Raw genomic sequence first — 20,533 nt, forward strand, 5'->3', positions numbered from 1 at the left:
CATGGGTCCTGTGCTCTCTGCACCACTAGTTTCAAGCTAACCTGGCTGATGAAGGGTGATACTTTAGAACCGGTCCCAGGATGTTTTTTTCTGGTCCAGGGAGGACCTGGCTTGGCATTTTGGGCTGGACTGTTTCCTCGTAGTACAGCGTCAAGATAGATTTGCATATGGCTAACTCCAAAATGAGGTGGCATGGTGGGGAAAAAAACAAAGGGTTAAACCCAGATCTTTGTGACTGGAGGTGAATGTTTGCATTGTTCTGCATTCACTCCATCATCTCTTCTTTTTGCTTTTGTCACTCTAAGTGGGAAGGGTATGCCCAGATGTGGGTCCTGTGTTCACTGTGGTACTGGATTCAAGCTAGCCTGGCTGATGAAGGGTGATACCCTGGACCCGGCCCCAGGATTCTTTCTTCTGGACAAGGGAAGACCTGGTTTGGCAGTTTGGGCTGGACTGTTCCCATGGAGAATAGGATCAAGACTGATTTGCATATGTCTGGGTCTAAACTGGGGTGTGTGGTTGGCAAAAAAAACAGTGGATTAAACCCAGATAGTTGTGATTGGGGATGAATGTTTGCATTGTTCAGCATTCTGTCTATCATCTGTTCTTTCTGCCTCATGTATGGCCTACAAAGGAATGAGAAATTGGGGAAAAGTGGCAGGGAGTGACATAGAGGTCCTCATAAACACAAGGAGTATGTTACGAATTTTGTTATACATAGAAGAACCTGCAAAGATCCAGCATAATAAATATAACTACTAAATAACGAAGTGTAGTAATAATTTAAGAAAAAGATCGTACAACTGGTATCCTTCCCATTGAAAATTAGACTTTGACAATGGAATTGTGGAATTGAGGAACTTGATAATCTTGGATCACACCTTGTTTGAAACGTTATGTACATATGGACATGGAAATGTGATAGAAACAAAACTGCAGCACTTGAATAAGCAAGCCCAATGATCACTATTACCTAATATGTGCATCCTAAGTAAATTAACAATCAAAAATAGAAATACCATACATTTACAATGGAGCAAACATAGGCCCAGATTTATTGAAAAGTGGCGCAGCGCCCCGCTGAGTCACTTTAGAAACACAGGGATGCTCCATATTTAAGTGAGTACGGCACACCCCTGCATTTCCCCCTGTGCTGGCGCTAAATTTAGCTGCCATTGACAAACGCAGGCATACTTGCACCTTCGTGGAAAGAATTCTGCATTGAGAGGTGTGATTGTTTATGTGCGTGAAGGTGTCCCTTCCTGAAAATAAACAATCACTAATGGCACTTTGGCACTTCTATGTGTGCTGCACCGTGCAGCACACACAGAAGTGCCAAAACGCCATGTCCATATGATTGTTTATGTGCAGGAAGGGACACTTCACAATCATTTCTGGCATTTTGCTTTTTCTATGTGTGCAGCAGAATGCAGCACGCATAGAAAAAGTAAAAAATGAGGAGGAGTAAAAGTATTCCTCCTTGTTGCGCCTTTCTAACACCACCCCTGTGGGTGGCGTAAAATTTTTGCCACTGCCTCAGGTTTACGTGATTTCATAAATCTGAGGCAGCGTCAAAATGCAATGGGTGTTGCTGTGGCACGCCCACAGCAACCCCCATTACACGCCCCTTCCATGCACAGTGCTGTGTGGGAAGGGGCCATATTTACAGGGTGGCGTTAAGCCACAGAAAGTGGCTTAAGGCCACCTTGTAAACAGGGCGCTGTGCTTAGCGCCACAGGAGCGTCAAATAAAGTGACGCTTCTGTGGTGCTGAGGCCATATAAATACAGCCCTAAGTGCGGCATCAACAGCCCTCCATGTTGACTGAATGTTACACCAACTCATATCCTATCCCTGGATAAAAATTTGATATTTCTATCTTCTTCTCAATTTAACTTTACCATCAACTTATCTCTTGAAATTCTAAGGGGCATATTTATACTTGTTTTTAACTGAATTTGCGTCATTTTTTTAACGCAAATTCAGTGCAAAACTAACTCCATATTTATACTTTGGCACTAGACCCATCTAACGCCAAATTTATGGAGTTAAAGTCTTCTTTTGGATGTGGAAACCTACTTTGCATCAATGAGATACAAAGTAGGCGCTCCTGTGCAAAAAAATTACTCTATGGCCTTAGCGTCACATTTATCTCCCTGTGCTAAAATCATGCACAGGAGGGAGGAGGGGTCAAAAAATGGTGCAAAGCTTGCTTTGCACCATTTATTAACACCTGGGTCAGGGCAGGAGTTAGGGGACCTGTGGGCCTATTTCCTTGGTGGACAGAAGTCGTGGTATGGATGGTTTTGCACCAGAAAATGACTATAGGCAGGTTAGAGCCATTTTTTTTGCTCTAACCTGCCTAATGTCATTTTTTGGTGCAAAGCCCCCTTCTTCCATACCGCCACCCCCACCCGACTAACATCTTTTTTTTTTTAACACTAGCCTACCTTTTGAAACAGTTTGCACCATTCTATCAATATGGTGCCCAGCTGATGCACAGAAATGGTGCAAGCCGGTGCTAAACCTTTTGGTGCAAAAATGCTTTAGTGCAGTTTTGCACCAAAAAGTATAAATTAGGGCCTAGGTATTCTTAAGAATGCATAATTTGTAGAAACGTCTGTCTGGCATGTCAAAGTGTTGTGGGAAAATATTGCCAACCGCATTAGCAACTGTTTACAAATTTGCACCCATATGTAAGCGAGATTTGATCACAAAAATAGGGTTATCAAACTGAACAATGAAGGAACAAGGAAGACTGCATTGTGCTTCAGTTGAGCGAACATTTCAAGCACTCCATCTGTAATTATTTGATTAACCCAACAAATACCACTTTGATTACGATTTACTCTAGGGGACTTAATCCAATTAGCATACTGTAATGGAGATTTCAGAAATTGTTGTATTTGAGGAGCACTGTAAACTACATTGAGTTTTAACAAATAGCGATTTCAAATAATGGGAGAAGAGTAAAAATGTGGCATATTAAGCATATTTACAATTCAATTGAATGAAAAAATGGTAAAGATTTAATTTTTTCTATATTTGTCCAAATATGAATACTTTTTTAGGAAACTTTGACAGAGCTTATATTAGTCTCCTTGAGGACAGGTATGTCACACATGAAATAATCAACACACAATCATAGGTATCCTGTATTCAATAATTGTGATCCTTGGATCAATACAGAACCTTTTGGACATGTGTATTTTTTACAGATATTCAGATAGGAAGGCAGTAGTGAGCTAGGCTCCTTAAACACCCTCTCTGTTCCCAAAACTTTTTGTTTGCATAGCTGCTGCTCTCTTCCCAGCAGAAGTGCTGGCTTGGTGTATGAATACCTAGCGCCATGCACATACCTTAGCATCTTAGTGCAAACATGTCTCCATAAGTCTAGCATAGGTTTTATACTGGGAGGGTATCCTTCTAGTACAAAATACTATGCTTAGATTTACATCTAAACATTTCACACTTTTTATGTTTATCTACATGGTCAAGCACATTTTCAAAACATGAAACATTGCGGGAAAAGAAACGTTTCTCCCTCTTTGTGCTTGCCATGGAAAGGCATGCATTTTTGGTGCAAATCCTTGTCTGCAAATTATAGTAGATAGGTCATTGCATCACAAACCATGGGTGGTGTGGTAATGAGGGAGGCTGCAAAATAAGGCCAGTTACAAGACAGTAGTGACAGACAAGTACAAGACAATACAGGAGCAAAAAATCAACTAGAAAGATGTAAAAGAACAATTTATAAACTGAAAAAGTATGAGTATTTTATTTGTACATAATAATAGTAGATATAGTGATTTTAAAGAAACATTGAAACTTTTGTAAACATGTATGTATATATAATACTTTTAATCGTTTGATGTATTTATCATTAGGATTGTGTACTGTGTAGAGTATTTATTCATATAAGATTGTATTTATAGTACTTATTGAATTTATTTCTATTCTCAATATTTGTTTTTTGTTTATGTGTAAAAGGTAATGAGGTTGGTTGGAAGGTGTGGAATGTAGAATGTAGGAATATGTGTAATGTAGAATGTGGAAGGTAGGAACAGGGAGAGCGGTAGATGAGCAAAGAGAGTCACACTGCATGAGGGCAGGACCAGCAGCTTCTGTTTTCAGCTGTTTTGCACTTCCATGCTGAGGCTGAATAAAGGATCCTAAAACGGCTACTTCTGGAAACTTTATTGACAAAGATGTTTGTTTGTTTCACCAATGGGATGACCTCTTGACACAAAAAATTGCAAAATGGTGCAAAGTTCTGCTTTATGTTACTTTTGAGCAACTTTCTAACGCAAGGTTTTGTCTGGAAAGCAAGTAACAAATCAACACTTTGCACCTTTCTGCATCACTTTTGATGACTTTAGAGTGGAACAAAGTGTTGTTAATTCATAAAACCCCCCCAGAAACTTTGAATAACTCAACTCTTATTTATTGATTTACCCTTCTGAATATTTTCCACAGATATGAGACAGCAAATAATCTCTACAAGTTGAAATTTGTGTAGCTTCCATGTAGCTAAAGTCCACAAGAAACAGCTGCCACAGAAATAGTAACTTGAAATATTATCAAACTACTCATAGAATTCAATCCCTTTCACAGTATTAAACTGGTAGAGTCAAGTAATTAAATAAGCAGAAACTATAATCTGAAATACTGGAATTTAAGTTATGCAGGCTGATCCTCAAGAGTGCACAACTTGTTAATTAAATCATTCTTTGACAACTGCAGCAGCAAATATGAAGAGTGTAATAAACAATGATATGAAAATAAATAGAGCTTATGAAATGTAAATAAACTCATGATTGAGAAGTCCTAATAAAATAAGTCACTGTTCATCTCTACATGATATTGCTCCATGTATGTTTTCATTTGCGCCCATATAATTCTAAAACAATATTTTTTAGTAGACAAACATTTGAATCTTGTAGAGCGACTTTTAAAACTATTATCAATAACTTTTACCATGATGAGCAGCATCAAAGAAGGCCACCACGCTTTCTCGATTAACATTCAATTATGTATGGACACAAGGGGGCTACCCCATATGACATTAAGGGGCCTATTTATTAAGAAATCAAACAGTGCAATGTATTAAGCCATCTTGCTGTGCTGCACGATAGGGAAAGGGCAGGAATGCATCATAAATAACATGGTATGGCGCATTCCTGTTTTTTCTTGCGCTGACGCACAATGTGCTGCCTAGCGCCGATGCAGGCTCCCTTGCACCATGATGAAAGAGTGCCTATATTGTAAGCAGGATTGTTTTTGTACAGGAGGTGGCTCCTTCCTGCACAAACACAATGCTGAGAGGCATTTTCACATAAGAACGAGGAAGTAACAAGGAGGAATAAAGATATTTCTTTTTGTTACACCACACCTGGGGAGGTATAATGTTTTGATACATTCCCATGTCTACCAGTAATGGCAAATATGGGAATGCACCTAAATCCATGGGTGAATGTGTGGGAAAATCCATGCTCCACCCATGGAATACCTTCCCTGGGCAGAGTAACCTTGCGTTGTGTTGCATTTCTCTAGATTTATCAGGCCAGGAAAGGACACACGTCTTTAACAAATATGTCTCTACATCTATAGATTCTATGGGTAGATTTTTAAGCATAGTCAGGTGACATAAGAAACATATTTTTAGGTTTTGGTCACTGGATTGTGCTTTCTCCATTGAGATTTCCTTTTTTTCTTGCCCCCTTGCTATGATGCACTTTGTTAAGGTTATGACAGTGAATTGTGAGATATTGTGTTTTTTTATTTATGGTGACCTTTTTAAGGTTTTTAACCATAATAAGTTACATTATGTTATCTATGGGTTAGAGCAGGATATTGTCTTATTTCTCACGGACCTACATCGGAACACCATGGCATTGGTGCGTTATACTAAAGATCTTCAATGCACATTGGATTTTAGTATCCGTAGGGGAGAGAGGCCGGGCTGAATTATGGCCCCCTTTCCATTTAACCTGTATGTGAACCACCTAAAGCAGGCATTGATTTCCTCCAATGCAGATTGTCCACATATGGGGCAACAACAGCTAGGAAAATAAAGGGGTTGCAGTCCCTGTTGAATGCCTTTGCCACCTTTTGGGAAGACCTGGATCTTGCGGCTAATGTCAAGAAGTCTTTTGTTATGGTCTTTGGTCCATGCTCCACTAAAACAAATACGTTTTACATAGGCGCTAGAGCTTTGCCCACGACTAGTACATTTTCCTATTTAGGAATAATGTTTGATTCATACCTGAATTGGTGCCCCTTGGTCAATCAGAAAAAAGAGGATTTTGTAGGAGCTAATGCTGTGGTTTCTAATTGTGCTGAACAATTGGGTAAAAAACTGTGAGGTCCTAGCTACAAGTGTATAGAGCCAAGTGTGTCTCCAGGGTGGTATATGGGAGGGAGATATGGGGTTACGTAAAGGAAGCAGAGCTACAGACAGTGGTAAATGTTTTTCTCAACACCTTCTATGTGTCCCTCAATGTGCCCGTACTTTTTCAGTGCATAAAGAATTGGGAATTGGTTATTTACTAGATATTATAGTGTTCTGCTCCGTTTCCCTCTGATTAGATGTTTGGGCTAGACCCGAAGCTAAGCTGAATAGAGAGATTTTAAACAACTGTCTCTCCCTTGACTACTCTCATCATATTCCTTGGTTCAAGTATATCAAGGACACTTTGCATACTTTAGGCAGGAGTGAGCTATTTGTTGTTCCAGAGAGTATAGTGAAGGCTGACCGGATAACCCTCAAAGCTCAGTTCCTACAGCAGAAGGTTATGACCAGAGAACAGATTGCTTTAACCAAGCAACACATACATAATCATTTTTTGTTGAGAAAAGTCCCCAACATGGAGGCGATCTCACATTGGGCCTCAGTAGGTGTGACCACTTTTTCCCTACCAGATTTTGACTGGATTTGCTGCACTTTCTGTCAGCTGTTCCTAAGGACTGTTCGAGGGGGTCACAGTTTTGGGGCTTACGTTTGTGACAGTTTGTCTCCACAGGATAGCCTGCATTTTTATAATGTTCTGTCGTTTTTATGTGATTCTCAGGAAAACGTTTATTCTTCCAATTTTAAAGCGCGAAAAATTTAATCAAGTTTGTGCAGCTCTCATGTTTCTCCAAATGCTCACAGATGACTTCATTTTGAACGTGGTTAGTTTTCTAAAATCTGAGAAATAGCTGTGAAGATTAATGCTGTGCTTGTATGGCTTGTTCACAAGTCCAATAAAGTTTATTTGATGATGATGATGAAGTCACCTTTGAGAGACTGAACAGTTCCCAGTGGAAGCGACTTTAAAACAAATAACAAAACATACTGATGATATCACGTGAGGCAGCGGACATTGAATGGCACTTTGTAAAAAGCATTTAAACCAAGGAACTCAACATTTTCATTGTGTCTAGTTTAGAGATTGATGAAGCAGAAAAAGAAAGGCTAACAAATATTCATCTATCATGTAACAAAATCGTATAAGAAAATGTGATTTTAGCAACAAAAAAAAAATTCATGTAGGAAAATGTGCCCACGAGGTAGTTCGCCATTATTATAAACGAGCTTGACTAATCATGAAGAATCGATAATGTAGTAATCCGTCATAATTGCAGATGTGTTTTTGATTTTCTCGTTGAAACTGTTATGTGCTTAGCCTAAATTTAGCAGAGGCTTTGGCCTAGTCGCCTGGTCTCAATTTTAACTGTGGGGTTTTCACTTGTATTACCAAAAACGCATTTTAACTTTGAAGGCTGTATTTTTCCAGTAGAATGACTAATACACTTATCTCAAGGTTTCGTGCTAGGCAAGTTTCATCCCCTTTGAAGCAAGGTCAGTTTCTGCAGGTGCAGACAATAAGGACACTGATACAGAATTAATTGGCAAACTTTGTTGCTACTTGTGTTCCAAAACTCCAAGGACACCTTATGCATAAATGAGTACTAAGAGAAAGACACTATTCATTGGTCAAAGAGAAGCCACCCTATAAACCCTCCAATGGAAGACCCTGAAGAATTTGGATTGTTTCTTACTTAAACCCACCGGACAAATAGAAGTCAGCCATTTTCCTTGATGCCATTTTGAAACCAGATTCACAACGCCATTTTAAATGACACTTTGATGCTTTTTCTCCATCGCAGAGAGAGAGACTTTAAAGAATTCTCACCCTAGAGACATCAACTTTAACTTTACCCCGTCTTGCCCATGCAATAACTTTGGCCCCCCATTTTCCTCGCTGCTGCAAGGAAACTTTGCCTTAAACTTTGCCCCATTGAATTCTGCCCTATGCTGATCGAACCAGTACCTGAAGGACGAAGACCTATCTTGAATGCTGATTGTATTTGGTAATTATGAAAGGATAAATGTATTATGCATTGTGTTTTCCTTCTTAGGTACCAACTGCTTATTTTGACAGAGCCTAAGCTAGACGTTTTCTAAATTTATGTTGACTAAATTCTTTTGCATGAAGCCCCACATGCCAATGCTAATCAGAGGATAGTTGAGGTATTCACTTGATGCACCATGTTGAATTGAAATCTTGTTATGCTGACCAATGTATGCAATTAGTCAAATTCAGTTACTCTTATTAGTGATTTGCATTGCTATAGCCGAGTGCATTATAATCCAGATTTTGCGTAGATTGCGTTTCTTCCGTCGCTATGGACAGCTAGTAATGTTCGTATATGTATACCATTTGATTTTGAGACTTACTTATATTGTGTTAGCTTTGTTAATATAGGGAAATAAACTCATTAACTTTTAATAAACAGGTGTGGTTATTCATGACTGAAAGGTCATGGTGTGTCAAATTACTGATTGCTATTGATTCTCGAGTTGTTGATTGATTACTAATTGAGTATTGGGTATCGATAATGAATGATTATTGATTATTGATCTGAGGGATCCGACTATTCTTGGATGAGAAGAACTCAACTCGGTCAAAAGGTTCACCAACCTCAGGCCTGTCCAAGTATAAGTAACTTATGAGGACTGGAGGTGCTATCAAGATGAAACTGAATTTAAGGATATGCGGCCATCTTTCACAATCAACAAGATGTAGCTGCAAGTGGGATTCTTTTTCGATTTAGAATAAAAACCAAGATGATAAAGATTAACTTTTCTTTTACTTGTAATGACATCAAAACCCTCAAGCTAGTAGTGGAGCACCAGAACACAGTTTTTTGCTGCTGGTTGCTTCCCCAACTTTTTGTTGCTTGTCGCCTTCCCTTTAATTATGTACTTCCACAATGATGAATTTGCTACAGAATCTGTAGTGAAAGTGTACAGAGGTAGTAACAGTACAAGTATTATGTTCTCATTGAACTCTTTGTTTGGCCAATAATTATGCTGCTTGGTGTCTCCTAATGAAATGGAGGAGGGTGTAGGAAGGTGTATCCGAGGTCTTGCATCAAAAGTAATCATTTTGTCTTGCACAAAGGAAAGACAACTGCTTTGGCCCCACTAGTAAGTGCGTGATAAGTCTAGTTTATTCTTTTTCAGATTGTTGGTTAGTGACTTTGCTTTGAGGAAGTAGCTGTGTTGGTGGATTATTTCTGACCATTGGTTGTTGGGACCTGACAGTCATGGAAGAGCAGGGTACAATTAACCAGAATGCACATAGGAGTTGACTCAACAGGAGGGATAATGCAACTGTTCCAAGCTGAATCTGATGATAAGAGTAACTGGTACATGCCATTCCGGTTTATGAATAGCAGACATGACTTATTCATGATCTAACAGATATCAGGTGGCAGAGCTGGAAGCTCTATCTAGAGTCAGCAGACTCAGCTTTAATTTCTCTTTTGTGAACTCTCTGACAGCTAATTAGAGGTGAACAATGCATCCCTAATTATTGTTACAACTGCCTTACCCAAGCTCTGATGTTTGGTGGGTCTAACTGAATGTTTTAACATCTAAGTATTGGCAGTACTGGTTGCTGTAAGTTGTAACTGCTAACACAATAATTTAAACAAAATCTGACTGGCATACTCCGTACGTGCTTAGTGGCTTCACTATGGATGGAGGTGATTTCTTCAAACAGTGCCCGATGGAAGAGCCTCATCAACCGGAAAATGCATAGGGGATGATGGTGCTCACTTTAAATATCTTAGTATGTTGGTACACTTCAACAGTACCCAGTTTAAACGTTTTGTAATACCTGTGGGATCTTAATCAAATTCCAGAAAACTGGGGTGCAAAATGCAACTGTAGGCCCGAAATTTGGCCTTATTTTTTCCTGAGAAAGGAAGGCCTCTGCTCCTGTCTTCTAAAGGCTTTTCTTGCTCTGGCCAATTTGGGTTGGGTAATTATACCCCAATAGTTTGAGAGCTCACTAACCACCGCTCCTCAGCAGGACCAGTCAGTTATTAGGCAGTGATTGGTTACTCAATTTAAAACCTCCTCATTAGTTCCATTCTCCCTTCCTGCAGTGAACATAATTATAGGGAAATAACAATAGCAGACTTGTACGTTCTCTAAGAGTGTTCCTCGCCAAATAAGAAAATGCATACTTCCCCTGTGACATGGAACAGAGAGAATTAAGAGGGAGAAATAGAAGGGGTGCCATTTCTAAAGTGCAACAGCAACACACTCAGAAGAAATCCATTCAGCATTCCTTTCCTAAATCCGGTTCCAAAGCGATAGTAGAAGGGGTTCACCTATAATATCTGATTTTGTCAGTAGCCCTAATTTAATGTTTATCAAGGGCTCAGACTTTTATGGCAAAATAGCTCCACATGAAGGAAAAGGTATCACAAGTTGCGTTTAGAAATGTCCAGCATCCTCACTATGATTTCTTTATAAACCTGGAAGCTACTCCAGTACTTCTAGGGGCATATTTATTCTCTGTTTGCGCCGAATTAGCGTCAAACATTTTCAAATTTGGCACAAATCTTACACCATATTTATACTATGACAGCCGACCCCGCAAACGTCAAAATTCCTCTATGTGCGTCATTTTCTGGATGTGGGAAACTCCCTTGCGTTAATGACATGCACGGTAGGTGTTCCCGTCCAAAAAATGACTTTAAGGCCTGTGCACCTTATTTATATTCCTGTGTCATTTTGACGCGCAGGAGGGGGCGGGCCTTAAAAAACAGCACCCAGCCTGATGTGCGCCGTTTTGTTTAACGCCTGGGTGAGGGCAGGAGTTAAGGGACCTGTGGGCTCATTTCCGTGGTCTATGACCATGGAAGCAGCCCACAGCTGCCCTTCCCTGCCCCTAGGGACACCACCTGATACCCCCACCCACCCATGGACCTACACCTAGCAATAGGCCACTAAGCTCCACTTAGGTCCAGGTATGTCTCAATAAATGAAACCCAGCTCAACCCTTGGAAGCTTGGCAACGAGCGACGAGGCTTAACTCAGGAGACAAGTGTGTAAAGCATTTAAAAACCACAAACCAATAAATAAGTGAAACACAAAACACAATAAAAATCCAACACAAATTTATAAACGTAGATTATATTGTTATCTTTAAAATGACAACAAAATGATTAAAATCGGATAAGGGGAACCAGAGATATGAATTTGTAAAGAATTAAGGTTTTCTAGCGCACAGAAGTGACTAGCGCTCAAATGGTTAAAAAAAGGTCACACTGGAGAGGGACAAAGTCCAGAGTTCAGGCCACCCTGAGGTTACACTGTTACTTACTTTCAGAAGTGTTTCTTAATTTGTGGAAGTGGTCCACAGCACTAGCCAAGGGTTCAGAGGCTCTGGTTTGTCTCTAGGGGTCTGGGACTATAACTCACACAGTGCACATCTTCAACTTATGGAGTTGCTCCAAACATCTCCAAACTTCTGGATCTTCCTCCAGAGGTCCTTTTTGGGCCCTTGAAGTGTCCACAACTTGATCCAAGGTTCCAGAAGCTCTGAGTTTTCTCCTTGGGAGTTGGCACTACAACGCCCAGAAAGCACCTGGTCAGAATCCTCAAATGGTCACTGGACACTGGTCAGCTGGGCTCTGTTTGCAGAACTTGATGCAGGGAACTCTGGACAGCTCCTTTGTACCTGTAACAGAGAGTCCCTTCTTGAAGTTGTAGAAGACAGGCAAAATCCTTTTAGTGGTGAAGCCCAAGTGTGCAGCTGGTGTAATCATTCAGAGTGAAGGGTCCAGTTGTATGTCAGGGGTCCTGCAGGGCAGTCCTTCTTCTTTTTTGTCTTATTCCTTGCAGGGATCTGAGGTGGGAGTGCAGCTCTGCCATATTTATCCATGCTCCTGGGGTGGAAAGCAGGAATGGATGATTGTCCAATCACATACCCCCCCCCCCCCCCCCCCCCCCTTTGATGACCACTTCCTAGGAAGTTTGGCAAAAATCAGTTCAGGGAGCAGCATTCTTCAAAAATCCAAAATGCTGAAACTGATTTTTGGAGGTTAGATCTGGCTGGGCCCACCCACTGGTGTCATTAAAAATCCTAAACACACCCCTCTCCTGCCCTCTCCCAATATAATCAAGAGGGCACCTAATTGTCTGGGGTTGCTGGAAATGGAGTAGGTCCTGAGCTACTTTAAATGTCCTTCCTTGCCTTTGAGAACAAGTTTGGCTACTCTCCCCCCATCCTATTTCACCTTCTGCTGAGGCAGACCTTTTACCCCAGGCACATCCTTTGTGTTCAGCCCAGACCACTTCACACCCCATCAAGGCAGCCTGGCCAGACTGCCAGAGGCCGGCCATTCAGTGAAGGGCATTACAGAGCTGAAGTTGGCAACTTTCAGGTAGAGTTTTAAAACTCTTTACCCGAACTAGTTATATTAAGTCCAACTATGGCAAGTTTATTTATTATAACAATAATTTGATACCAAACTCAAGGTATCTGTCACTTACGGGGACTTTCTTAATTGAAATAAAATCTCCCCATTTTAGCCTATGGAGGCCATTCACTACAGTGAGTGAAAAACAAATTTGAGTATTTTACCTCACCAGGACTTATAAAACATGTTTATAATGTCCCTGCTCATAGTTACATGGCACCCAACAAGAGTGGCACATATGGCACACCTTAGGGTTGACTTATACATACAAATAAGGTAGTTTACAACTTTGGAAGTACTTTTAATTCCAAAGTCGACTTTTCATATAACTTTAGTTTAAAAGCAGCCAGCAAGGCAGGCCTGCCTTTAAAATGAACTGGGCACCTCAGCAGTGCACCAATAGGGGCACTACCTATGCCTGAGTCCCTAAACCTACATGCCCTATCATATACTAGAGACTTATAGGTAGATTGCCATAACCAAATATAATTAGCCTAATTTGCATACTGATTTTACACAGAGCACAGGCCCTGGGACTGGGTAGCAGTACCCGGGCACCATCAGGAAAACACAAGCAAAAAATGAAAAATGAAAAATGGAGGCAAAAAGTTAGGGGACTTCTGCAATCAGCCCTGTTTTCTCACACTGCTCTTTATTGTCAATCCATTTTCTAAGGAGTATGGTGGTTCCAGAAGGTGCTGCATGCTGACCCTGGTGTGACTTAGTACACCAGATCATGAGCATTGAGAAGATTTATTAATTGTAGCAAGCCTAATTTCGGAGCATGCAAATTCACGGAGGACAACGTTGGAGGTAAGTTGGGCAAGAATAGGTTACTTACAGTGGATGCAAGACACACCTCTGTTCGATCACGCTTGTTGTTGAGATAGCCCTCAATACATTTTTCTCTGCACCCCAGCTTAATTCTAACCCATTTATTGGAATAAAGGCTTTTTACCTTTCTCCAAAGCCTTTTGTGGTTTATACAATCAAAGGTGGCTTGATAGTCGATGTAACAAAGGTAGAGGGGCAGCTTTGCAATTTTAGAGAAATCAACAATGAGAGATAGAGCGATCATGTTTGTCGACGTTCTGGTTCTCCTCGTAAAGCATGTTTGATTAGGAGGGATAATGGAATTTGAAGTGGCCCAATTGCAAAAATGTTCCAGGAGGATCCCTGTGTAGTATATAGTTTCCTGGCTCACGTTTGTTGCCTCCTTTGTAGATAGGGGAAATGATAGACCCTCTCCATGAGGCTGGGATTTTTGCCTCAGCTACAGTGTAATTAAAAAGTGGCACTATTGCTTATGCCCACTTTGTCGGGACTGTCTTATAGATTGCCTGGGGGATACCATTTGGGCCTGGAGCCCCTGTAATAAGCCCTTTTGTAATCTGCCAGAGTACATCTTCAGGGGCAACAGTAAGTATGCTGCCTGACACCAGTGTTGGTTCTGTTACCGAGGCAGTTCACTCAGGCAGGTCAGCCCCAGAAGTTTGCGAATGAAGTGGGCTTTTAGGTAGGCAACCCAAGTTTTTTCTGAGTTGCTGGAGCCCAACCTGCGATAATCCAGATTTTTTAAAGTGTTCACCATTTACCAGAACATGTTAGAATTGTGGTGCTTGAGGTCTCAGATAAGTTTGACCCAGAACGTCTCTGTGTTTTGCTTCTTAATGGCCCAAATTGCTTGCATAAATTCCTGTTCAGCTGCCTTTGGGGTAACAATGTGTGATTTATTAAGTGGGGAATGGCGAACTTCTCGGAGTCCCTTATTAACTTTCCTTTCTAGTTGCTCCAAAATGCTGGCCTTGTATAGTTTTTGACTGTTCGAAGGAATGAGTTAAAATTGGCACTTAGTTGAGTTTACCCTTGTAGCCAACTGTTCAGTGATAGTGTCTGTGAATGCCTCCCATTGTTCTGTGACTGAGCATGTTAATTGTCCGGTGTTTGATAAGTGTAGTTCCATTTTTTGCACCAAGGACCCAATTGTTTCAGAGGACCATTTAACTCTTTTTAAATCTATTGAGAAATTTGAGCCTTCAGATTCTACTGTACATTTGTTTTCAATCAAATCGAAGGCAAATTCCATCTCCTGGGAGAGGTGGTCAATTTCCGATCTTGGTCCCATTTTGAAGGAGATGGGAAGGGATACCAGTGTATAATCAATTAATGAGTTTCCCTTTAACTTAGTAAATCAAGAGGGCTGGTGAGATGTCCCCATTGAAGCAGCTGTTTAGGACCTGCAAACCTAGTTGCTCTAATTTGCCCGGCAAGGTTTGGCCCATTGAGTCCCTCCTTCCTAGGTTTGTTTGTGCTTGTTTGGGGATTTCTCATTGGTGTTTTTGGGCCTCTATAACTGCATTCCATATGGATTGGCAGAGAAGATTCATGTTGAAATCACTCATCGCTACTAGTAGCGAATTTGTGTGGGATCCTTCTAATTCAAGGATATCGTCTATTAGTTTTTTTTATGTCTCCCCGCAGTCCTTGTGTGTAGGTGGAACATAGATATTTATTATCACCACAGCTTGAATCTTCTCACTATTTTCCAATGTTAGGTGCACTATTTGGAGATTTTCAGAAACTGTTCTTAGTTCCTTACTCTTAACTTTAATATCTGTCTACTGGTATACCCCTAAGCCTCCTCTGCTTCAGCCAAATTTAGCATTTTTAATGGCCAAGATCAGCTTGTGGGAGAAGCCTAGAATTGAGACTGGCTTCAGGGCCCACGATTCCTGCAAGGCTATGACAGTGAATGACTGGGGGTATCTTCATAGTTTTGGGTCTTCTAGCTTGTCCCTCAGGCAGTGTATGCTCCATGAGTAGAGCCTTAAATTAGATTGTATGGTATTGGCTCCATTATGTGATAGCTGCTGGTTGATTGTTTCCACGATCAGCCTGCATTAATTCCTATGGTACTCCTTTCTCTGTTGGGTATCTGAGTAGGTGTTTAGGGCTGATCATATAACTTTGTTTGCTTTCGGAGGCGATGCCCCTTTTGCATTTCTGAGCACCAAGAAGGGCACTAATGAGGGTTTCATTTTTACCTTCTGAACATCTTTGATCATCCTAAGAGGGTGCAAGTACCCTAGTTCAAAGAAGGTTTCCACTACGATTCCCCAGGACTTTCTGGGCTGTCTCTGTGGACCTACAAGTGACCTTTGTTGAGTCACTGTAGTGCGCTGGTGCAGGGCCAATGAACTGAACAGACTCTCTTTTGGCATAGAGCTCCCTTGCTAGTGAACGTATCTGCTGTAGCAGTCTGATCATGTTCCGTCGGTTTAAAATGCCTTCATTTCCCATTGGAAAATATTTTGAATGAAACAGGGTTATAGTTGGTACCTTTTAGAGGGATTCTCTTGTTAGTTCCTGTCTGGCGGTGTCAAATAGTGTATGCCACCATTGGCCTGGGACCTATTGAGAGTTAGTGGACCTTGGGTGAACTTGTGTTGAGAGGATCTGTTTAGAGATATATGCCCATAGGCGATGTGGGTAGATCAAAGGTGTGAGATTCTCCATTACCTCCTATATCAACAAGGACCTTGTTCATTATTTTATCCTGCTGTAAGACATGTGACTCCCCTTGGTCCTGGGGCAGTTTGAAAGGCTGTATCCTGCCATGGTGTTTTAGAACCATAATTTCTATGAGGAGAGTACTTTCCAGGTTTGTCATTTTGGGAATAGATGAGGAAAGGTTTACTGTTTTTGGATTTGCGTTGCCCCTGTGAGCTGAGACAGGGATGCCTGGGCCCAAGGTAGGAGTATCTAGCGTCCTGCACTGAATATTCTTCCCTATTGTTGGCAAACTCTGAAGATGATCCATTTTTAACCTCAGCCCCAGTCCTTGCTACATTGCTTTTCTTGGGTGAGTTGCCTATTGTAGGAGTCCTGGTTGACCTTGATTAAACATCCTGAGGGTCTGTGTAGGCCCCTCCGCTGTAAGTTTTATTTGTTTCCCAGGGCTTCCCTACTGAGAATTTCTTGTTCCTGCAGTGGGAGTAACTCGGTGCTTGCTTTTGGCATGTTGATCACTTTTAAGTCCTCAATGATTTCCCACAGGAACTCTGGTAGTGTGCTCAGCTTTTCCAGGACTAGAGAACATGTGCATCTCGGTGTGAGCCTCAATGTGTCATCTTGAGCCTTTTTAATTCACTTAGTCAGGTCGGCAATTTTCCATTGATGCCAGTGTTCAGTATCACATTTTGAACATCCATCTTGACTGTGGTGCATACCAGGGCAACCACCATTTATTAGATGGTCTTCAGTTTGGAAGGCCAGGCTTTATTGTGTGACTAGTCAGATTGGTTTGTGCTTTTTCCAGGCGACTGAACCCTAGGGGTCTATGATACTCTCATAGTCCTTCTCTAGTAGATATGAGGCCAGCAGCTTGCTCCACTCCTCTTGTGTTAAGTCAGAGAATTCCATTTCCACTTCTATGGTGTTCTTTGCCGAAGACAAACTTTTTTGGGCTACTTCAGATCTTTGCTTCACTTTTTAGCCCTCTTTGGCCTTCCTCTCCCTCCTAATGAGTAAATATGCTGGCCTGTTTTAGGGGGGTGCTTCCCAAATTGGACCCTGCCGTCTCATGCAGTGGTTGTTTTGCCAATTGCAGGGGACTCCTGATGGGGTTCTCTGGGATACCGGTGGCTTGTGTATTCGCTTGAGTCTGAAATGTGTCCCTTTTGCCACTTTTTAACTTTTCAACTGTTATTGCTATGACTCTGTTCCTGCTTGATTTCCCTTTCCCTTTTGTGCTATTGTGACTCTAGGGAGCTTCCCTGCATTTCTTCTTCGGAGCTACCTTATTTCCCCAGCCATTGACTTGGACCTGGAATACATTGATAGAATGATCAAGTTGATAGAATGATTGAGTGCAAAAACTAGCATTATTTCTGGGTCACTGGGAGGTGTCCAGTTGGAAAGTTGACCTTTCATTTCTATAAGGAGGGTCGGCGTGAGTGGAATGAGCAGCCCATGATTGGTGTGATAGTTGAATAAATTGTGGCACTCATGCCTTTCAAGAATTGAAACTAAGTTGTAATTTTAGGGTAGACGTCTAAGGAGGCCCGGACTCACAAACACTTACAAGATGACATAGGACTCTCGTTGTAGGAAAAAGCCTGTTGGATTTTGTGCACTAACACCACCGTACATGGGGGACTGAGTCTATTCCCTCACCATGTGATAGCTGTTGACCTAACACTTTCGGCTAGCTATCAGCCCCTCACAAGAACCCAAAGGTAAAGGTGGTTTGAGGCAGCCTATCGCATGACACTCAAAGACTCCTCAGGGAAGTTGTGGTGGAACAGATATTACCTCTTTCTCTCAGTTAGACACATCTTATATATGCAAAAATAAAGAGAAGCAGGATTTGGTTCAATACGTTTCATTGAAGCAACTGCATTCTATGTAAAAAGGCATGAATTGTGATTGTTAGGATAGTGGAACACAACACTATTAGAGCAGTGACTAGAAAAGTGAAACAGATGAAAATCCCACCATACCATCACAATAGTGATTCTAAAATCCCTACCTGCACTACTAAGATTCTACATGAGAGTAATAGCTGTGTTAGCTCTAATCAGCCTGACTAGTCCCCAGAAGGAAGCCTGATCCCCATACCTGTGCTATAGGGAGAGAAGAGGTTTGTGGGTCTGCTGGTAGTCCTACACATGGATGGAGAGAAGACGCAGAGTTTCAGCAGAAACTGCAACGACAATGTGCAGCATAAGATGGCTGGCTGGCTGGAATGTCCCCTCTGATGTGGGGGCAGTGTAATGTTTTATAATCAATCATTGTTGTTCTAAGAACTGCACTGATGTGACAAAACATATGTTTCTGTGTAGGGTAGACATCATACTCTTTGTACCGTCAATACCTGGTGAACTATTGTGTGCAGCCTTGGGTTGAGCACAGGATGAAAATGTTGTGCAAAGAAATGAATAAACAATTCTGCATGGACCAGCATCTGACAAAAATAATAAAACATCTCCACTAAAATGAAGCTTTGCTACAATATTGAGAGGAATACAAATGTCTTGTAGCTAGGTGAAAGGGAACAGGCCTTGCGCCATTCCAACGCCACATTAGCGTCAATTTATTAATGCTAATGTTGTGTTGGTAGGGGAAAAACGCCACGCCATATTTACAAAGTGGCGCAATGCTTGCATTGCGCCACTTTGTAAGCCCTTATGACACATTATACCTGCGCCAAGCATAATGTGCGCAAGGGGGGGTCGTTCCAGTGCTAGGGAAGCCGTAAAAATGGCACAAAGGAATCTTTGAGATTACTTTGCGCCATTTTTATCGGCATTTCTTAATGCCTGCTAAGTGCAGGCATTAAAAAGAGGCTCCCATTGATTACAATGGGCCTATGGGTGCTTTGTAGGATTAGCGTAATGATTGTTTACGCTAATCCTGCAAAGTGCCGGACTAGCGTAGTCACCCTAACTACCGCCATGGTGTGCCATATTTTAAATGCGGCGCTACCATGGTGACATTAAGGGGGTGCTAAAGGGCACAAGAAAAGTGGTGCTGCACTAGGTGCAGCGCCACTTTTCATAAAAGTGCACAAAGATGTAGCTTTGTTTTTATCCAATTGGCAATTAAGTGGGTGTTATCATCTTCATGGATTCCTGATCTGGGCTGGTGATGTGTGACACGGGAGCTGGAAGATTTGCCTGTAAATGTATGATATTGTTGTGTCCAAAGTTACTGTATCTTTTCTTCAAAGAGCTTCATTACCATAGACCGACGTTAGGAACACTTTTTCGCTAGCGATTTCTAGAATGGGGCTGAACGAATGTCCGTTAAAATTCTTGAAAATAACCATGAGACCTTCTACCAGGTCTACCACTTTCCTTTTAATTTTCTCCTTGTGTGGTTTAAGTGAACCGTTGTTCTCAAAAAGTAGGCCAAGTGTTGGAAATGGGGTCTCTAGTTGACAGACATATACACCTTTATCTGAGTGAATTAGGTCAAAACAATCAAGATGAAATGTCCCTTTTGTAATGTTAAGCAAAATCTTAAGTCTTTAAAAAGTAACAAGGGTCTCTTGTAAGAACGAAGTACCTGGTATGCATCAAAATTACATGCACGGAGACCGCAGAGGAGGAGAGGCATGGAAAGCAAATGGTGTGCAATGGATTTCCGGGTGCAAATAGACGATGCGTTGATTCTTTTCCACATGGCAAGGACTTTGCATCCAATTCTGGAATGCAGGCTTAAATCCTCTTTGTCATGTGGGGTCTTTTGATGCCCAGGGATGATGCATGGAAATCCTGGGAGTGCAGGACAAAGTCACAGGGGTTGCCTTGATCCGGTGGGTGATGCACCAGAGTTTCTGTCACACGGCAGGTGCTGCGTCGATTCCTCCCACAGGAAGTTGGGCTGCGTCATTCCGGCTCAATGATGTATCGATCCAGTGGGCTGTGCATCAAAGTTCCGGTCACAACGCTGCTGCTGCATCTATCTCCACTCGGGGAGCTGGGCTAAGTCATTCTGGTACAGTGATGCAGTGATTCTTTCATTGTGCATTGATTCCGGCAGACTGTGCATCAATTTTTGCCGCACAAGGACTTTCTTTACAGAGATGAAGTCTTTTGGGCCCTGAGACTTCAGGAAACAGGAGCCAAGCTCAATCCAAGCCCTTGGAGAGCACTTCTCAGCAAAGCCAGAGGCCAGCAAGGCAGCAGTCTTTCACAGCAAAGCAGTCCAGGTGAGTCCTTTGGGCAGACAGGCAACTCCTCTTGGCAAGTTGCATGATCTGGTTC

Source organism: Pleurodeles waltl, chromosome 10 (genome assembly GCF_031143425.1).
Source record: "Pleurodeles waltl isolate 20211129_DDA chromosome 10, aPleWal1.hap1.20221129, whole genome shotgun sequence".
NCBI lineage: Eukaryota > Metazoa > Chordata > Amphibia > Caudata > Salamandridae > Pleurodeles > Pleurodeles waltl.